The following is an 18,724-nucleotide window of genomic DNA, read 5'->3' on the forward strand; positions in this document are numbered from 1 at the left end:
TGATATCAAGAAACCTCAGACAGGGCCAAGATGGAGGCTTGGGAGTTCGAGATGGGGAGGAATTGAAGAACCCTGAATAAATTGAATAAGCCTGGGAAACAATCAGTAAAATAAATACCCTGGGACATATAGAAGAGTCCTTGGGAAACATTGAAACTTGAAACCTAGAGAAGGAACCATTTCAAATCTTATTCAGTGTTTTATCTTTCAGAATTTTTCCAGAGACAGTGAGGATATACTCTGAATTCCACAGATCAAGACAGCGTAGCCAGTTTTCTTTCATCACTAAGCTGGGTGGTTCTCTGTAGATCTGTTTAATTTGCAACATGAAAGTTCTATTTTTCCATTCTGTACCTTGACTTTCATCAAGGGGTTAAAATACTCTTGATGTGTTACTTCACTTATGTATTTGGACACCGCAGCCAGGGACCAACTTTTGGAGTAGGGCTCTTCCAGAATTTACACTTGACTTGAATGTTTTCAATCAATTGAAAAGCTTATCTGAAGCGCTCGTTTGTTATGTAGGTCCAAGTTATGAGACCACATTGTTGGGAACCTGGGTAATTGTGTCCTGTAAAGGTTGGAATGGATACTGGAGAAACTCAATGTAGACGATGAAACTCGGTATGTAGACGCAGGTCTCCCGAAATGTAAACAACAGGAATTCTGCAGATGCTGGAAATTCAAGCAACATACATCAAAGTTGCTGGTGAACGCAGCAGGCCAAGCAGCATCTGTAGGAAGAGGTGCAGTCGACGTTTCAGGCCGAGACCCTTCGTCAGAAAATGTAAGTCAGGACATGCACTGAGAATAGAAGGCACACTCTCCTCAGGCCACCAGTGTCAAAACGTCATTGTTCAAACCTTGCTGAGTAGAGTCCATGGCAGGATCCTTCATGCTGGAGACAGAAAAAGAGTTCATACATAGAAATTCCAACGGAACATTGTAGCCTTGATGAATCGTTCTGGCCAATGAATCTCATGGCCAAGGTTAGCTACAATGTCTGCATGGTCGAGGTTTTCTGTCACTAGGTTCAGATATGACCCAAGGGCGGAGTGGGAGACTGAAATGGGTGGATATTTCACAGACTTTAATGTGAACAGTTTTAAAGGGAAAAGAAGACAAGAAACTCTAGACCAAACAGGACCGTTAGCTAAAACTTCTAAATGGTGAAGGAAGCTTACACTGCGGCTGAAAAGAACAGCTAAGAATAAAACGAATACCACTATTCTTCAGAGTCAGTTGACCTGACTTTCCAACTTCTCAGGCAAGGCGGGATGCAGGCTGCGAAGCATTGCTGTTCTGTGTCCAAGTCTCGACACGATACGACGGAATGAATATCACAGTGTTATCACAATGATAGAATAATTAGCTGACACGTGCATATTCATGAGCACAATTGCCGTATCTGCTGCGTTGCTGAATCCGTGGTTGTGACAGAACCAATTAATATATATTTGCATCTCAGTTTAGTTAATGCTGCCAGGCCTGCTGAGTTCATCCAGCATTTTGTGTGCATTGCCTAATGATTGATGTGGTTCTTTCCATTGCAGTTAAATTAATGTTAATTATGATCCTGTGTTGGGAAAAGTGTGATGATTAAACAATTTCCACTACTTTTCTGACGTGGCTGATCTACTAGGAATGATCAAATGCTGAGGTCGGCACTTATTGGACATTGTGAATGAATGTACTCCACATGGTTTTCCAATATGCATCATAACCTATTAGATGCAAACACAAAATTTTCTCCTTTTTCAAAGTAAGGTGTTTCACTTCCTCCACCAACAAACTGTCCTCAACCGAATCTCTTCCATTTCACACATGTTTGCTCCTACCCCATCCTTCCAACTTACCAGGGATAGGGATTTTCTTGGGCTCACTTACCACCCCACCAGCCTCCACACCCAGCAGATAATTCTCTGAAACTTCTACCACTGTCAATGGGATCCCACCATCAAGCATGTCTTTTCAGCGCCCCCATTTTCTGCTGTTTGCAGTGATCGCTCCCTACACGACACCGTTGTCCATCATCACTCCCACTGACCTACCTCCTGACACTTATCATTGCAAGTGGAAGAAGTGCTACACCTGCCCCTACACATCCTCCTTCACCACCATCCAGAGCCCTAAAGACTCCGTCCTGGTGAGGTGACCCTTCATCTGTGATTCTTTTGGGGTCACTTACTGTGTTCGGTGCTCCCGGTGTGGTCTCCTCTTCATTGGTGAGGCGTGATGTTGATTCGGAGCCGGCTTTGCCTAGCATCCCACAACAAGTGAGATCTCCCAGTGACCACCCATTTTAATCCCACTTCCCATTCCTGTTCTGGTATGTCCATTCATCTCCTCGTCCATTGTTGTGATGAGGTCACAGTTAGGTTGGAGGAACAATACAGTATATTTCGTTTGGGTGGCCTCCAACGTGATGTCATGAAAAATATTTCTCAAACTTCTGGTAATGCCCCCCACTACAACCCCACCCCAATACACCATCTCCTATCCCCTTTTCCCTCTCTCATCTCATTCCCTTGCCAGCCTTTTGTCTCCCTCTGGAGCTCCTTCTCCCTTTTTCTTTCTTCCATTGCCTTTTGTCTCTTTCACCAATCTGCTTTCCAGGTGTTTACTCCATCCTTCCTATCCAGGTTTCATCTATCACCCGGTGGTACTCCTACCCCTCTCCCGCCTCTTAAATCCACTCTTCAGCTATTCTTCTCCGGTCCTGACGAAGGGTTTTGGCCCCAAATGTTGACTGTACTTTTTTCACTGATACTGCCACGTTTGCTGAATTCCTCCAGTATATTGTGCGTGTTGCTTGGATTTCCAATATCTGCAGATTTTCTCTTTTTGGTGTTTCTAACTTGTTCGGAATTGTTTTCAATTTAAGTAGCTGTATTGGTGTTTGTTGTCAGATATGTAAAGTTGTAAAATTCACAGGGAAAACAATAGTTAGACCTCAAACAAAAGTAACTGTGCTGTCTTTCCTTCAAGTACATGAATGGCATTTTATGCTGACGAGTGGTAATATGTTTCAGAACATTCTATTCCTTCCTTCTATGAGGGAGTTAGCCATCAATTCACTGGCATTAAAAACAATTCAACTTTGCATTTCTTTCCAGCAGCAGTAGTTCCATTGATTGTAATAGTTATGCTCAATGGTTTATCTCTTGGACTTAAAAGTGGCAATACACGTGGATTTCTTGACAATATGTGAGTAAGTTGGTGATCAAGGAAAACGACATGCTTTCCTACAACAGACGGAACACTGAGTATAACAATTGGGAATTCATATTGTGGCTGTATATGTCAGTATGCCACATGTGGAGTACTCTGTGTGTTTATGCTTGATGGATTACAAGATGTATATGGAGGCACTGAACGGGGTGTCAGAAGAGGTACACCAGGTTATTGCCTGTACTGTGCAGAATATCTTCTGATGAAAAGTAGGGGAAAAATAAATTGTTTTCATTGCAGCCTGTGAGGACGAGGGGTGACCTGGTGGAACATCATGAGGGACTTGAACAGAGTAGATGCTCACAGGTTCAAACACTGGAAAGTTCAAAGTTCAAAGTAAAAATTATTATCAGTATGCATACATACCACCACATATAAACCTTCTTTTGCACAAGATGCTTGAAAACACCCAATATGATTGTATTATGTTGATCAAGTTTCAGCTTTAGTCTGGACAGCTGAGTAACTATTCTTTTCTAATATGACATCACATGGGGGTGGGGAGAAGGGGTTACATCATTATTAAAGAATGCAGAGCTGGGATGGGGAGATCTCTCAGTTCAGCCTTTGAAGCTTGTCACAATTTACATTCCACCATTCTTTTCACACCCAACTTAACATTCCAACATTGGCTTTTTGGATTTTGTGTCTGGCTTAGAAATTAGACCCATAAATTCCTTAGTCAGAACACAGCCAGCTGCGAAGTATAGAGTTAGCATATCAATACAGGAGAGGAAATGATAAAATGGATGATATTTTTCAGCATACGCCATGATAGCAGGTGTTTCCTGCCAGCTCAACAGATAAACAATTTTTGCAGAGACCTTCTTGTGTCAATGCAGAATGTGGCAAGAGATTTTCATATACAAGGAATGAAATAGTAAAAGCATTTAATGGTCACTGTCTCAAAATCTCCTTTCTAACTGTTTGTAAGTAAAACAAGACACAGCTCACATGTTGGGTGTGAGTTTATGTTCTCTGAATTTTGTGGCAAGTTGCCATGAATACTCAAAAAGAACACGTTTGGTTTGTTGCTCTGTAACAGTTCAAAGTATTGACAACTGGGCAAAATCAATTGCAATGGCAAATTGTATAATTCATACAATGTTGGCAAACGCCAGAGCACACTGCACTCAAAGGTTCAAAGGTCTCAAGGTGAAATTTATTGTTAGAGAAATGTAAACAATATACACCCTGAAATGCTTTTTCTCGCAAACACCCACGAAAACAGAGAAGTGCCCCAAAGAAAGAGCGACAGTTAAACATGAGGACCCAAAGTACCCCCTGCTCCACCTCCCATGCATAGTCGGGTATAAAATCGGACCATAAACAAAGAGCTCCCTCCAAATGAATAATTGCAGCTCAACTGTCTAAATTGTTATATTTCATTAACAGAAAAAAAACTTGTTTCATCTTGAATATCATTAATACCATGAAAGCTTGTAGCATTATTTGAATTTTGAGCAACACACACAAAATGCTCGAGGTAATAAATAGAAATTTGATGTTTGGTGCTGATATTCTTGTCGACTGTTGCTGTATGAAATATATCCAGGGGTTTAATTTATGTGCAAATTAACGAGTGTATCGTGTAGAAAAGAAAAGCTATGATATCTGGAAATTGTAAATATAATTAATACCAGGTGTTTCAGAAATGGAGTGGTGTGGTAATTTTCATTGTGAACAGTGGTGATGTGGAAAGTGTGTATAAGAGGCATGCTGAAATCTGGGACAGGAGATGGGGAAGTCTCCAAAAAAAAAAAAAGATCTCTTTTGTGAAATGGGTAGAAGTTATCCGGACCTTTGACAAATGCTGTGTGCCTATAATTCTCTATTGATTTTTATAATATGGTCCAATCAAGGACACTTGCATGTCAGTAGACTTAATTTGCATCGATATGATTCTGTTGATGAATGGAGAATTATGGCAGAATCATTTTGAAGAACCCTGGTGTAGAAAAATCTTAGGATGTTGCCATAAATTCGCCTTCCATTCTGGCCACATTACCCCCTCATTTTCTCGATTTACAGCATTTTACTTTTCCCAAAAGGATAATACTTCACTTCAGAACATACAATTTCCAAACACTTTTGCATCACATATCCAAGCTCCTTTCATTGAAAATATCTCTGGAAACTTCAGGATCAGCGCCTGATCTATTTGTTCGGCTCATTGTAGTTTAATATGTAAATCAGAATCAAATTTACAAATATCAGTTTGTAAATGCAGCTCAACTTTTCAGGTGAAAGATGGTTATTAATTCTATAGGTTCTGATCTGTCTTTCTTTACACATTCCTGAACTTATATTTACTCTTACCTTTTCATTTTCCATTTTCTTTGTGTTGGCACTTATTTAGAACCTTTTCACATTGATCACTTTTTTATGGTGTAAACAGAAAGTCATCGGACAAATGCAACATTAGTTCTGAGACAACAACTGCTATATGACCTATTGAGTGTTTCTTGTACTTGTCACGTGATGCGGTTTCCTTTTACATTGGAATGACTTTCAGTTAGGCTCCACACATCTCTCTTTTCAATTTTTGGACTTGACTATGCTGCTAGCAGTGTGACTCTATATTACGCAATTCTAATTTCCAGATAAATGGTAATGTCTATAATATTGTTTTTTACTCCATCCCTGAAGAGGAATTAACAAGATGAAGAGTCCTTCAAGTGAGATCATTGGTTGTGAGAACACCAGAAACAGAATGTTTTGTTCAAGAACATGGTGGAGCGAGTCCTGAGACACGTATACCTGCTACCTGATGGCAGCAGTGAGAAAAGACCCTGGCCTGGTTGGTAAGGATCTTTGATGATCCCAGTGCCTGAGAAGAATAATGTGGGCAACCTTAATGACTGTTGCCTGGTGGCACTCACATCGACAGTGATGAAATGCTTTGAGACGTTGGTCATGACGAGACTGAACCCCTGCCTCAGCAAGGACCTGGACCCATTGCAACTTGCCTATCGCCACAATAAGTCAATGTCAGATACAATCTCAATGACTCTCCACGTGGCTTTACACCACCTAGACAACGCAAACACTTACGTCAGGATGCTGTTCATCGATTATAGCTCAGCATTTAATACCATCATTCGCACAATCTTGATTGAGAAGTTGCAGAACCTGGCCCTCTGTACCTCCCTCTGCAATTGGATCCTCAACTTCCCAACAGGAAGTCGACAATCTGTGCAGTTTGGTGATAATATGTCCTCCTTGCTGACGATCAACACTGTCGCACCTCAGGGGTGTATGCTTAGCCCACTGCTCTACTCTCTTTATACACATGACTGTGTGGCTAGGCATAGCTCAAATACCATGTGTAAATTTGCTGACAATACAACCATTGTTGGGAGAATCTCAGGTGGTGACTCGAGGGCTTACAGGAGTGAGATATGCCAACTATTGAAGGGAAAGACGAAAGAACACATCCCAATCCTCACAGAGAGATCAGAAGTGAAAAGAGTGAGCAGTTTCAAGTTCCTTGGTGTCTAGATCTCTGAGGATCTAACCTGCTCCCAACATATCGATGTAGTTATAAAGAAGGCAAGACAGCGGTTCTACTTTATTAGGTGTTTGAAGGGATTTGTCATGTCAACAAATACACTCAAAAACTTCTACAGTTGTACCGTGGCGAGCATTCTGATCGGCTGCATCACTGTTTGGTATGGAGGGGCTACTGTACAGGACCGAAAGAAGCTGCAGAAGGTTGTAAATCTAGTCAGCTCCATTTTGGATACTTGCGTAAAAAGTACCCAGGACATCTTCAGGGAGCGGTGTCTCAGAAAGTCAGCGTCCATTATCAAGGATCTCCAGCACCCAAGGCATGACATTTTCTCACTTTTCTCATTTCCTCATCAGATAGGAGGTACAGAAGCTTGAAGGCACACACTCAGCGATTCAGGAACAGCTTCATCCCCTCTGCCATCCGATTCCTGAATGGATATTGACTCTGCGGACCCTGCCTCACTTTATTACATATACAGTATTTCTGTTTTTGCACGTTTTTTAAAAATCTATTCAATATACGTATACTGTAATTGATTTTCTTATTTTTTAATTTTTTTTTCTCTCTCTGCTAGTTTATGTATTGCATTGACCTGCTGCTGCTACGTTAACAAATTCCACGTCACATGCTGGTGATAATAAACCGATTCTGATTTTCATGTCAATGTGCTCAATGGTTGGAAGGTATTTGCCCGTGATGTACTTGCTGAATCTATTACCTTTTTGTAGGATTTTCAACGCAAATGCTTTGGTATTCTCATACAGGCCATATTGAAGCCAGTTAGTACACTTCCCACCACAATCTACATAAGTTTTCCAGAGATTTGATGACATGTCGAATCTCCGCAGGCTCCTGAGAAGGGAGTTACTGCCATGCTTTCTTTACAATTATATTTACATGATTTGTCCAGGAGAGGTCCTCTGAAGTAGTGGTCTTATTGACATTCAGCAAGAACTTGTTGCTATTAAACCACTCAGCCAAAGTTTCACTCTCCACCCTGTATGCCGATTCATCTCAATTTCTCTACGGCCCACTACAGTGGTGTCATCAGCAAACTTGTATAAAGTGTTAGAGCTGTAGTAGTCACAGAGTCATTGGTATAAAGTGAATAGAGCAGGGGCCTAAACACACGTCCCTGTGAAGCTTCTGTGCTGACGGAGATTGGGCAGTGGATGTTTTTGCCAATCTGAACTGACTGGGATCTGCAAGTGTGGAAGTCTAAGATCCAATTGCATCAGTGGGCATTGAGGCTGAGGTGTTGGAATTTACTGATTAATTTTCAGTGGATGATGGTATTACATGCTTGATGAAGATATGTGTGCACCTTTGCTGTCCAGATGTTTCTGGGTTGTGCAAACAGCCACATGGCAGCTGTGGTTGCTTCGGTCCGCAAATTGGAGCGGATCCAAGTCGCCACTCAGACAGGAACTGAGATGCTTCAACACCAGCATCTCAAACAACTTCATCGCTGTGGATGTGTGTATAGAATGTGTGACCAATGTGTCATACAGCATGTAGTGTTGCACCTCATTTAAAAAAAAATACCTCTACAAATAAAGGTAGATAATGCTTATCTTTATGGCTAAATGAGTAAATATATCACCCGAGAGGACTGAGATATTTTCACAGGAAGCGTCTCATCTTGGCTTGGCACCACCGAGACGGTTATGAGCCCACGTGTTCATAACACCACAAGACGATAAGATACAGGAGCAGAATTAGGCTATTGGGCCCATCGAGTGTGCTCCGCCATTTCCTGGCATAAGCACCGCTACTATCTCTGTCAGCGCATCCCAGGCACCTAACACTCTATGTGTCAACAACCTGCCCAGTAAATTGCCTTTATACATTCCCTCACTTCATCTTCAACTACAATTTCTAGTATTTGACATTTATAACATAGAATAAATATTCTGGGTGCTGACCTCATCTATGCCTCGTACACTTGTATATATTCTGATCAGGTCTCCCTGCAGCCTCTGACACACCAACCAGAATAATTCTCATGTATCTAACCTCCCTTTAGAGCTAATGCGATCTAACACAGACAGTAAACTGGTAAAACTATTCTGCCCCCTGCTTAAAACACCCACATCTTCATAATGGAACCTAGTGCTCCAGATACCAAGCAAATGTTTTGTACAACTGCATCATTAATTATGAATCATGAAAGGCACGGGTGCGAAGCGCTATCCTTTGATGTTCTTCTCCATTCTTCATGCTTCCTCAGTATCTGTGACATGAACAAACTAACAAGAAAACCCATTTGTTATGTCACATATAACTGAGCTCTCAGCACCAATCACTGTGGAACACCACAAAATACTCTCTTCAGGCGCGACTATTATCGTTCAATCACAACTCTCTGTCATTTAAGGGCAAGTCAATTCTGAATCCAATCCTGACCAACCCACCAGAGGGTTCCTGAAGTCCGTGTGGACAACATCCACTGTTCTACTGTCATCAACAGCTTTGGTCACATTCTGAAAAGCTATGTGTCGTTGGTGAAAGATAACTTGTCCTGCAGAAAACCATGTAGTCTGTTCCTCTTACCATATTATTTTGATTTTTAATTCCATCATAGTAATCCTATCCCTTCAAAAGTGAAAAAAAAAATCTCTACCACAACAGCCTCAAGTTTCTTGGATTAACCTATTTGCTTATTTGTGGGTAGACAGGATCTTCATCAAAGTCCCAACAATCTTCACCTTTGCCTCTCTCCCTAAACTGGGATAAATCACATCAATCTCTGGAGATGCATTCATATGGATGCTCTTGAAAAATACTCAACATTATCTACTTCTTGAACTAAAAATGTCCATGTGTATTGGAGTAGCTCATACTTATCCTATGTTCCTCTATGAATTCCTCATTTGTGACAAGAGATGCAAAATACCAGTTCTGTCCTCAGTCACACTCTGGATCTGATTTGATGATTCTGACCCAGATAAGGATCCTCCCTTACTGATTGCCTGTCAATATTGGTTCATTAAAGGCATCCACTATAGCAATATTGGATCATATAGATCTTCCCATCTTCTGCCATCATATCTGTTCAGAGGTCCCAGTGATTATTGGGAGGCCAATTATACAATCCTCTAGAGTGACTGCAGATTTTGTCATTCTTCAATCTACCCATATTACCTCAGTGGATAAGCCCTCCACTATGGCCCCCTGTGATGTCAGCTCTGGCATTCTCCCTCATTAGTAATGCAAGTCCTCCACCTTTTTTACTCCTTTTTCTATCACTTTTGCAATATTAAAATCCCCGAAAGTTGAGCTGTTAGTCCAGTCCCTCTCACAGCCATGTTTCTATCATGGAGACAACATCATAGATAATTAATTGATCCAGGCTCTAAATTCACCAGCTTTACATTTAATACGCCTTTTTTTGGAATGGACACACTTCAGTCTGTCTGTAACAGAATATTCCTTAACCCCTCTTTGTGTCTTTTCTTTCAGATATAAATTTTATAAACTTTACTTTCCCTTCAACCTCCACAACTTCTGATATCAGATTTGGATCCATACTACTGTCACTATGATCTCTAGAGATTCACCCTGCCTATCCTAATGTTACGTGACCAGCCAGAGCCTTTGTTGACCTTGACATCATGGAACCAGCTTATCATGCCAGATTTAATTTTGAGCCACAAAATTACCTCTCTGTATCTCTGATTTTAGGATCCCATATCATTTTCACTCAACTGAAATATATATATTCTCTCAGCAGTTGTTGCAGTGTTCCGGCAAGCTCTGCCATTTATCCCCTGGAGAGGAACCCACATCTCAAACACGCAAAGTTGTATTTTTGACAGGTGCATAGGCACTGGAGTTTGGTGCGACCTGAAAGTACTATTTAAAGCCATCTCAGCCTTCTGTCTGCACGTCAGCGGTGCAACTGCTGGTTCAACTGAATCATGATGTCTGAGATGAGGTGAAACAGGAACAACCTCACCAAACATAGTCTGCAGGGACTCCTGACCCCTGATCTCCTACATCTGATGGCAGGTGCATATCACTCCATTACAGCCATTACTACCCGTCCAATGAAACAAATGGAGTAGAGTTAAGGAAAAGCAAACTTAGCTTGTGCTTACATTGCTGTTGGTAGTTTTTACTGAAGCCTTGCAGTCAAAAAGGAACCAGCAGTACACGGGAACTTTCACCATAATATCAATACCTTTTGTTCTCTCCAAACAGGTACTTACCTGCAAACTTTCAAATGTGTCCGGCTCCTCGTCTCAGCTGCAGATTGTTCTGTCACTTATCGTTCTACATTGCTTTGGAGAATCTGACTCCTTACAGCTGGATTTCTATCCATGAACATTAATATATTTTGTAAAGAAAACTTTATTGTTGTAGAATTTTGTCACGCACGTAAAAGCAATAAGAAGGAAGGTCTTTGTGAAATGGGGCATATCAGAATCTTTAACGCAGGGTATGCGAGAGTGTGAGGGAGAAATGGTAGGGTGAAAGAAATACATTACGCAGTATAGGAGATGATGATCCCAGCAAAATATATGGAGGGATGCTGAAAGCTCGAAATAATAGACTTAAAGTACATTTTAAGGCACATTAAAATGATCATGGGTGCGGGAGAATATTATTCCCTTCTAGGGAATTGAGACATTTCTGCAAAGTGACTTTTATGCCCGGGAAAATGACATCATTTTTTTTCTTTAGTCATTTCGTGTGGAAACAACATAGAATATTTGTGTGACATCGAGAGACGGAGGTGAATAAAGATGATGATAAGATATAATATATTTGTTCTTTGGTTTCATGAATATTGGTCACACAGGAAAAGTAATTAAAGGGCATTCAGCACGGAGAGGCGTTTTGAAGCACTTGCTGATAGTGTGCGTCGGGACGGGATCTCGGAATCATTTGTTAAAGTGGTAAACTGTGCCGTGGGTAGGTGACAAATGAGAAACATGATCACAGACAGCGACCACTTACACTAAAACACAGTCTTTGCAATGGGCTCAAAAATCCTCTCGGGCGGTAAATGTATATGACCAAATGCATTTAGAGTGGAAATATCGGGTCAATGGCTTTACTCAGTTCATTGTTTCTTAGGAGGAGGTGAAAATGAACCCGAGAAGTCCATGAAAGGACATGTCCTTTCTCATTGGCGCATTTCAGTAAACTGTCGTTCATGCCTACATGTTGTGAAAATCTATTGCTAGATTTTTTTTTTTACCATAAAAAGTGGCTGTCAAAGAGTTAGCTTTCAGATCAGTCGCAATGTTAGAACGTTTTAGAAGAGTTAAACTCAAGAGCCACCGCTATCACTGACTACTACGAGAATGCTGTGGTCGTTGTCGGCACTGCTTATGTTGCAGATCTGGAAATGTGAGTTTATTGAGATTTTTCTGTTACTGGCGTGTTGTTTGTTATTAATGTCTACAGTACTTTCGTGTAATATTATCGCTCTGTAACCAATAGATGTGGCGTGTGGAATACAAAAAACAAATGTGATTCTCTCTCAAGTTTGACATTGTGATAAAAAAAATGTGGATATGTTTAAACAGTGGAAAATGTCTTTCTCCTGTCAATTGCTGAACTATCCAAATCAAATCTTAATGTGATTTAATTATAAGAGACAAATGGCAAAAGAGACCGGTCTGATTTATTTCTGATTTGAGATGATAGAAATGGAGCACTGAAATTTTGTATTAACGTTGGAGTTAAATTGAATACGTATTTTGGAAGTTTTCCCCCTCTCTTTCTCTTTTGTTAGTATGTTTTTTGGCCCATTATAAGTGTTTCCATTAAATCATAGACTTCAGATTTTGAAGTTATCATTGAGATTTCTGTCAAACAGTAAACAGTGAAATTGTACCTAAACAATGTCGTTGTGTATCTTAATGTTACAAACACTTACTAAAGCCCATCAGACCTTCTGAGGCATAGGCCGCCGACATGCTCGAGTAGCTCGCTGGACCCCTGAGCCAGAAATAAGGTTTTTAGAACTTCTGTTGTTGTTTCTGTTGCACTGGAATCCTTTGGCATTGGGTTGCTAGCCCCGTGGCCAACTTCTCCTCTTTTCGCTGCTGGCTTGGGACCGTCCATGGGGATGTTTCTCATAAACACCACATCCGCAGCATCTGTGAATTATCATGCTAAATTGGTTACTAATTTGAGTTTATCAGACATGGTGAGCAAGAACTGTTGGGACACACTGCACCAGAAATTGGTGTATATAACTGACTGAGCTTGAACAGACGCTGAAACTGTAGCCGTTAGAGCCTCAACGCTCGCACACATTCTTATCACTGGAAATTATGAATTACACCACCATCTCTTAACATGTGAACCCGTGAAGTGAGCATTTTTTGAAATGCAGTTATTTCAGATTTTGAAAAGGCTTTTCACATTTATCCTGGTATACAGCGAACACTGTTAAACTTAACACTGCTGGTATTATTCTTAAATACAACATTTGAAAGCTGGTAGCTGTGGAACTTCCAAAGAGTGCTGCAGATTAATTATTCTTCAAATTTCGTATCTTTAAATATACGATATTACTTAATTCTGCATTTTAATTCAGCACTTTTGTACGCCCCCGGAGAAAACAAACACATGCTTTTCTTAGTGTATTTTCCCGAGTTCTAATCTATAGATGTGAATAATCGCAGATGTTATGAGTTTGAACTTTCTTCCACTTTCGTGGTCCCTCTGTCCGAGTTAAAGTTACCGTGCAGAATTTTGTGAAAATGGCGACTGTATTCTTTATCTCCTTTCAGTACAGTGTTTGTTCATCTCATAAAATCCCCATCCACAAACTAACGAGTAATCTGAATCGATGTTACAACCGGAATACTCATCGGAGTTTTTCAGAACTGAAGAGTAGTCACTGTTGCGAAACAGCACAGCGGAGTGTAGTGTGTATAACTCAGTGAACGTGAGCAGCAGCCAACGCTGGAGTTGTTCATGGCTGAACGCTCGCACCCGTTCCTATCACTGGTAATTATCAGTTACCGCTCTTTCTACCACCGCGCGGAACAGTGAAGCAAACGAGCTTGAACAATGTATTTTAGATCAGGTTTTAGACACGTTTTTCATTAATAAAATCATTCTGTTATGTTGAGAACACTTAATATTGAGAACAAGAGAAAACCTGCAATTGCTGGAAATTAAAGCAATATACACAAAAATGTCCTGATGAGGGGACTCGGCCCGAAACGTCGACTGTTTACTTTTTACAACAGATGCTGCCAGTTCTGCATGTTCCTGCAGCATTTTGTGAGGACGCAGAATATTATTTTTGTTATTTTTCTTAAATTATTCCAAGGATGCTAACACTGAAACTTTCATACAGATGATAATGTGTTGGAATTCAATGAGTTATCAAATATCTTGATTTATGTGTGATTATATATCAAACTGATTTTAAAAGATAAATGTTGTACGTTTATGCGTCCTGAGAAAAGCAACCAATCTTTTTGACAATGCACTTTCCCATGTTCCATTATATGCACGCGTAGAAAATCGCATTTCCTGAGCTGTTGAACTTTATTCCATATTCCGTTTTCCTCTGTCCAAGTTAAACGATGGGCAGATTTTAGTAAAATAAACACGCGACTATATTCTTTATTTCCTTCCGAATATTTTATTCAAAATGTTTATTGCTTGACTGTCAAATAGTGGGAACCTTGTAGAAGACAGCACCATCAAATAAATGAGAAATTGAGTTAACATCAAGTTGTCTGCTTAACATTTATGGAAAGAAAAAGGAATAAAATATTTCCCTCTTATTCGGCTGATACAAACTAATTTGTCGAGTGTTACTATGTATATTGTTTACTTTTAGCTTGTTTGTTGCATTTTTCTGTGGTTGGCTACTCCTGTTAAAATAGAATATGACATCTGTAAACTTTTAATCGCAGATGTATTTCGGAAATGTTTCACTCCAAGGAATAGGTGTGCACAAATTATAAAGTTTTTGACTATGAATGCTTCTTCCTCGGGATTGTGATATCCGAGGGAATACTAGTTCTCTGTATTTAAGGATAGCTTAAGCTGGTCAGAATACAAAAACATGGCTATTTCATCCATAAGACATCCGTAGGAATTGGACCCTGACAGGCACTATTTCACGCTGCAATTATTGTTGAGAACTTCTCATTAAGGGAACATCTAAGAAACTTCAAAGTTAATTTGTAATATACGTCAGCATACGTACACCTGCAGAACTTTAAATAGCAGAATTTTGTTTCGTTATATTTGCCGTTGCAAGTAAAGGTAACTTAAATTCACCGTCCGAAAACAGTTATATCGTCATGCAAACAAGCAGCATGCAAAGATCCGCGTCCACTCACCGAGTCTGCGCTGATCAGCAACAATCCCTTTATAAGTTATGCCTTTTTCAATTTCCTTCTTTCTCAATCTGCTGGCGTGATTGTACCATCCACGCACATAAAAGAGATAATTTACAGTGGTGATTCAACGTATCATGAAGCCCGTCCGTGCGTATATTTAAGGCGGAAGGTGATCGTTTATTTATTGGTCAGGGTATCAAAAGATATGGCAAGAAGACAGGTGCATGGAGTTCAGTGTGAAACAGGAGAAAATCTGCAGATGGTGTAAATCCAAGCAAAATGCAGAGAATGCTGGAGGAAGACAGCAGGCAAGGCAGCATCTATCGACAAGTGTACTGCAGACGTCCTGCAGAATGGTCGCTGCCCGAAACCTCGAGTGTTCCCTTTCCATAGATGCTGACCAGCCTGCTGAGTTCCTCCAGCATTTCGTGTGTGTTTATGGGGTTGAGTAGGATCCGTGAACAGTAACGATGCAAAGGCGGAGCAGACTTCTTGGGCTGAATGGCCTTATCCTGCCCCTATGTCTTATGATCCAGAACTGCACACAATTTTCCAATTTGAGCCTCACTAATGTTTTATAGAATTTCAAGATAACAGCCCAGCTCCTGTACTCAATATATTGTTTTTTGAAGTTTTTCTTTACGACCCTATCGACCTGTGACGCCACTTGAAACCAGCTTAAACACGGAACGATGGATCTTTATTACTAGAGTCCTCCTGTCTGCAGCACTACTTTGTGCGCTATCGCTCACCTAACCAATCGCTGTGGCATGCCACAAGTCACAGGTCTCCAGTATGAGAGGAAATCATATACAACCTCACTCTGGATCCTTCTGAAAAACCAATGTCTAATCCAATTTACTACTACTTCTTGAATGCCAAGCGACTGAACCAAGTTTTCATGCGGGACTTTGTCAAAGATCTTGCAACCTCAATGTGGACAGCATCCACTGCTTTGCCTTCATCGCCTTTCCACGGAACATAATTGAAAAGTTCTGTAATATTGGTTAGATACGACGTTCCACGGGCAAGCTCATGTTGACTATCCCTAATCGATCGCTGTCTAGCCAAATACCTTTGTACACGGTGTCCTAGTATATTTTGCAATAGCCTTCCACTTCTGATGTCAGCCTCACCAGCCTACGATTTTCTGGCGTGTCCCTACAGCTTCTCTTGAACAACAGAACAACAACACCTATCCTCATATCTTGTGGTATCTCATGCGTGGATAAAAGTCTTTTAAACATCTCTACCAGGTCCCTGGAGTCTCTGCATTAGCCTCGTTCAGGTTTCGAGAGAATACCTTGTCAGGACCCGGGGATTTATCCAATCTAATTTGCCCCAAGAGAACAAACGCTGCCTGCTCTGTACATTGTATGGGTTCCAAGAACTCGCTGCTGCATTGGTTCAAATCTATAAAATCTTTAACTGCCCCGAGGAAATACAGATGCAAAAAAAAAATCGTTTAAGATCACTGCCGATCTCTAATTGCTCCTCGCATAGATTAGTACAATGATTTACCGAGGACAAATTTTGTCCATTGCTATCCATTTGCTCTTAACGTATCTTTAGAAGCTCTTAAGATTCTCCCTCACCTTCTCTGCAACAAAATAAAACTCAAGCCTTGCTTTAGCATTCCTGATTTCCTTGTCTTGCATTCCTCGTACTGGTCAAGTACCTCATTTGTTCCAGTCTGCCTGTACCTGCTGTATAGGCAGACTGGAACAAATGCTCCTTGTTTTCCTTAACCAGGGGCTCAATACCTCTCAAAAACTAAAGTATATTAAACCTGTTAATCTTGCCTTTTACTCAGGCAGAAACATACAACCTGTATTTTCAAATTTTCACTTTTGTGGTCGTCATGGACACAGGAGGTCTCTCCGCATTTCCACATCCGGCAAGGGGAATATTTCAGTGTCAAATCTGGTACCGCACTGCTCCAGATATGCAATAAGAGAAATAATACATTAAAACACAGTATTTCCTCGTGGAATCCTCAATGAGCCAAGCCTCAACTCTTCACTCCAACACTAGCACAGTCACAAAAGGGCGACTTAAACTAAACTTATTTTTGTTGGTCCTTGCTAAGTGCAATCATTGTCTTCTCTGGAACTGTCCAGAGCAAAATGTGCCGACTTTTACTTCTACTTCTTTTAAACTCTTCCACCGCCCATCATCTTAACCCAATCCGATAGATCCTCAGGACCGTCCACAGTCCCCAGTAAGAGGAACTGTTTACCATTGGATGAAACTCAATATTGTTGATAGTCTTCCTAGAACTGTTACCCTGCAAAGGTCACACCAAGAGCACAACGTGTAATGCTGAAGGAGGTGAAAAAGAACCTAAAGGTAACAGCAAAATAGCTGCAATAATCTCTGTGCATATATCCACCATGGAGGAAACCGCTGCTTTCCAAAAAAAAACTTTTCTGCAATTCTCAACTTTGCAAAAGACCACCTCGATGTTCTCCAACACTCCTGGGACAGCGTTCTGTGCACAGATGAGAAAAAAGTTAAATTTTTTGGCAGAAATGCACATTGCTATGTTTGGTGAAAAAGGGACACTGCTGACCAACACCAAAACCTCATCCAAACTGTGAAGCATGATGGAGGGAACGTCATGGTTTGGGGCTGATCTGCTGCCTCAGGGCCTGGATAGTTTGCTGTCATGGAGGGAATATGAATTAGAAATTGTATCAAGACATTTTACAGGAGAATGTCAGGGTGACAGTCCGAAACCTGAAGCTTGAGAGAAGTTGAATAATGCAACAAGGCAACAAGCCGAAAGACAAGAGTAAATCAACACCAAAGTGGTTCAAAAAGATGTTATTTCGAGTTTGGAATGGTCGAGTCAAAATCCCGCACTTAATCCTATAGAAATATTGTGGAAGCACATGAAGCAAGCAGTTCATTCGGGAAAGCTCACCAACATCCCAGTTATTGCTGTACAACGTGGTCATACCAGTTACGGAAAACAAAGGTTCACATACTTTTTTCCAAGAAATACATGTAATATTGGATTTTTTCTTAATAAAGAAATGGACAACTATTCTGTTTTTGTGTTACTTATTTAATTGGGTTCTCTTTATCTAGCTTTAGCACATGCAAAGGTCTGATCACATTTTCTTCAGGGTTCACAAACTTTATTGCACCACTGCTAAGGATGTTGCCAGGACTGGCAGATTTGAGTTACAGAAGAGGGTTGAACAGATTTGCAGTTTATTCCCTGGATCGTATTTGAATACATGCAGGACCTTTCCCTCAACTTTGGTGATGGGCTTGGGTAAAAGATGAAATATTTACTGGGAATCAGAAGGGGACTTCTACACTCAGAAGTTGGCGCGAGCGTAAAGAATCCTGAATTCTGTTGGTGGATGCGGTGTCAGTTGCAACACTTAAAGACGTTTGAATAGTTACATAGGTCGGAGGGCTTCGGAGGGCTACGAAGGGCTATGCCTTGGGTGCTGGTAGATGGAACTGGGAAAAATACTAGGTACTCACAGAATAATGGGCTGAATGGTCTGTTTCTGTGCAGTAGTGCTCTATGACTGTTTTATTTCGCTAAAGCCAGTTAATTTGGGCAAATTTGAGATGTCACGAGTGGGGTAGGGTAATTACCAGGGTCCTAAAAAAACTACTTTTCTGTGTCTCA

At 40.7% G+C, this 18,724-nt stretch overlaps 1 protein-coding gene across 1 annotated transcript in view; it reads left to right on the plus strand.

Moving 5' to 3' along the window:
• LOC140202084 (scavenger receptor cysteine-rich type 1 protein M130-like) overlaps positions 1–18,724 on the plus strand; it is an 84,231-nt gene that overhangs the window by 21,512 nt on the left and 43,995 nt on the right. The gene's annotated exons all lie outside the window — the stretch shown is intronic.

This window comes from Mobula birostris, chromosome 8 (assembly GCF_030028105.1).
Source record: "Mobula birostris isolate sMobBir1 chromosome 8, sMobBir1.hap1, whole genome shotgun sequence".
In the NCBI taxonomy this organism is placed as follows: Eukaryota; Metazoa; Chordata; class Chondrichthyes; order Myliobatiformes; family Myliobatidae; genus Mobula; species Mobula birostris.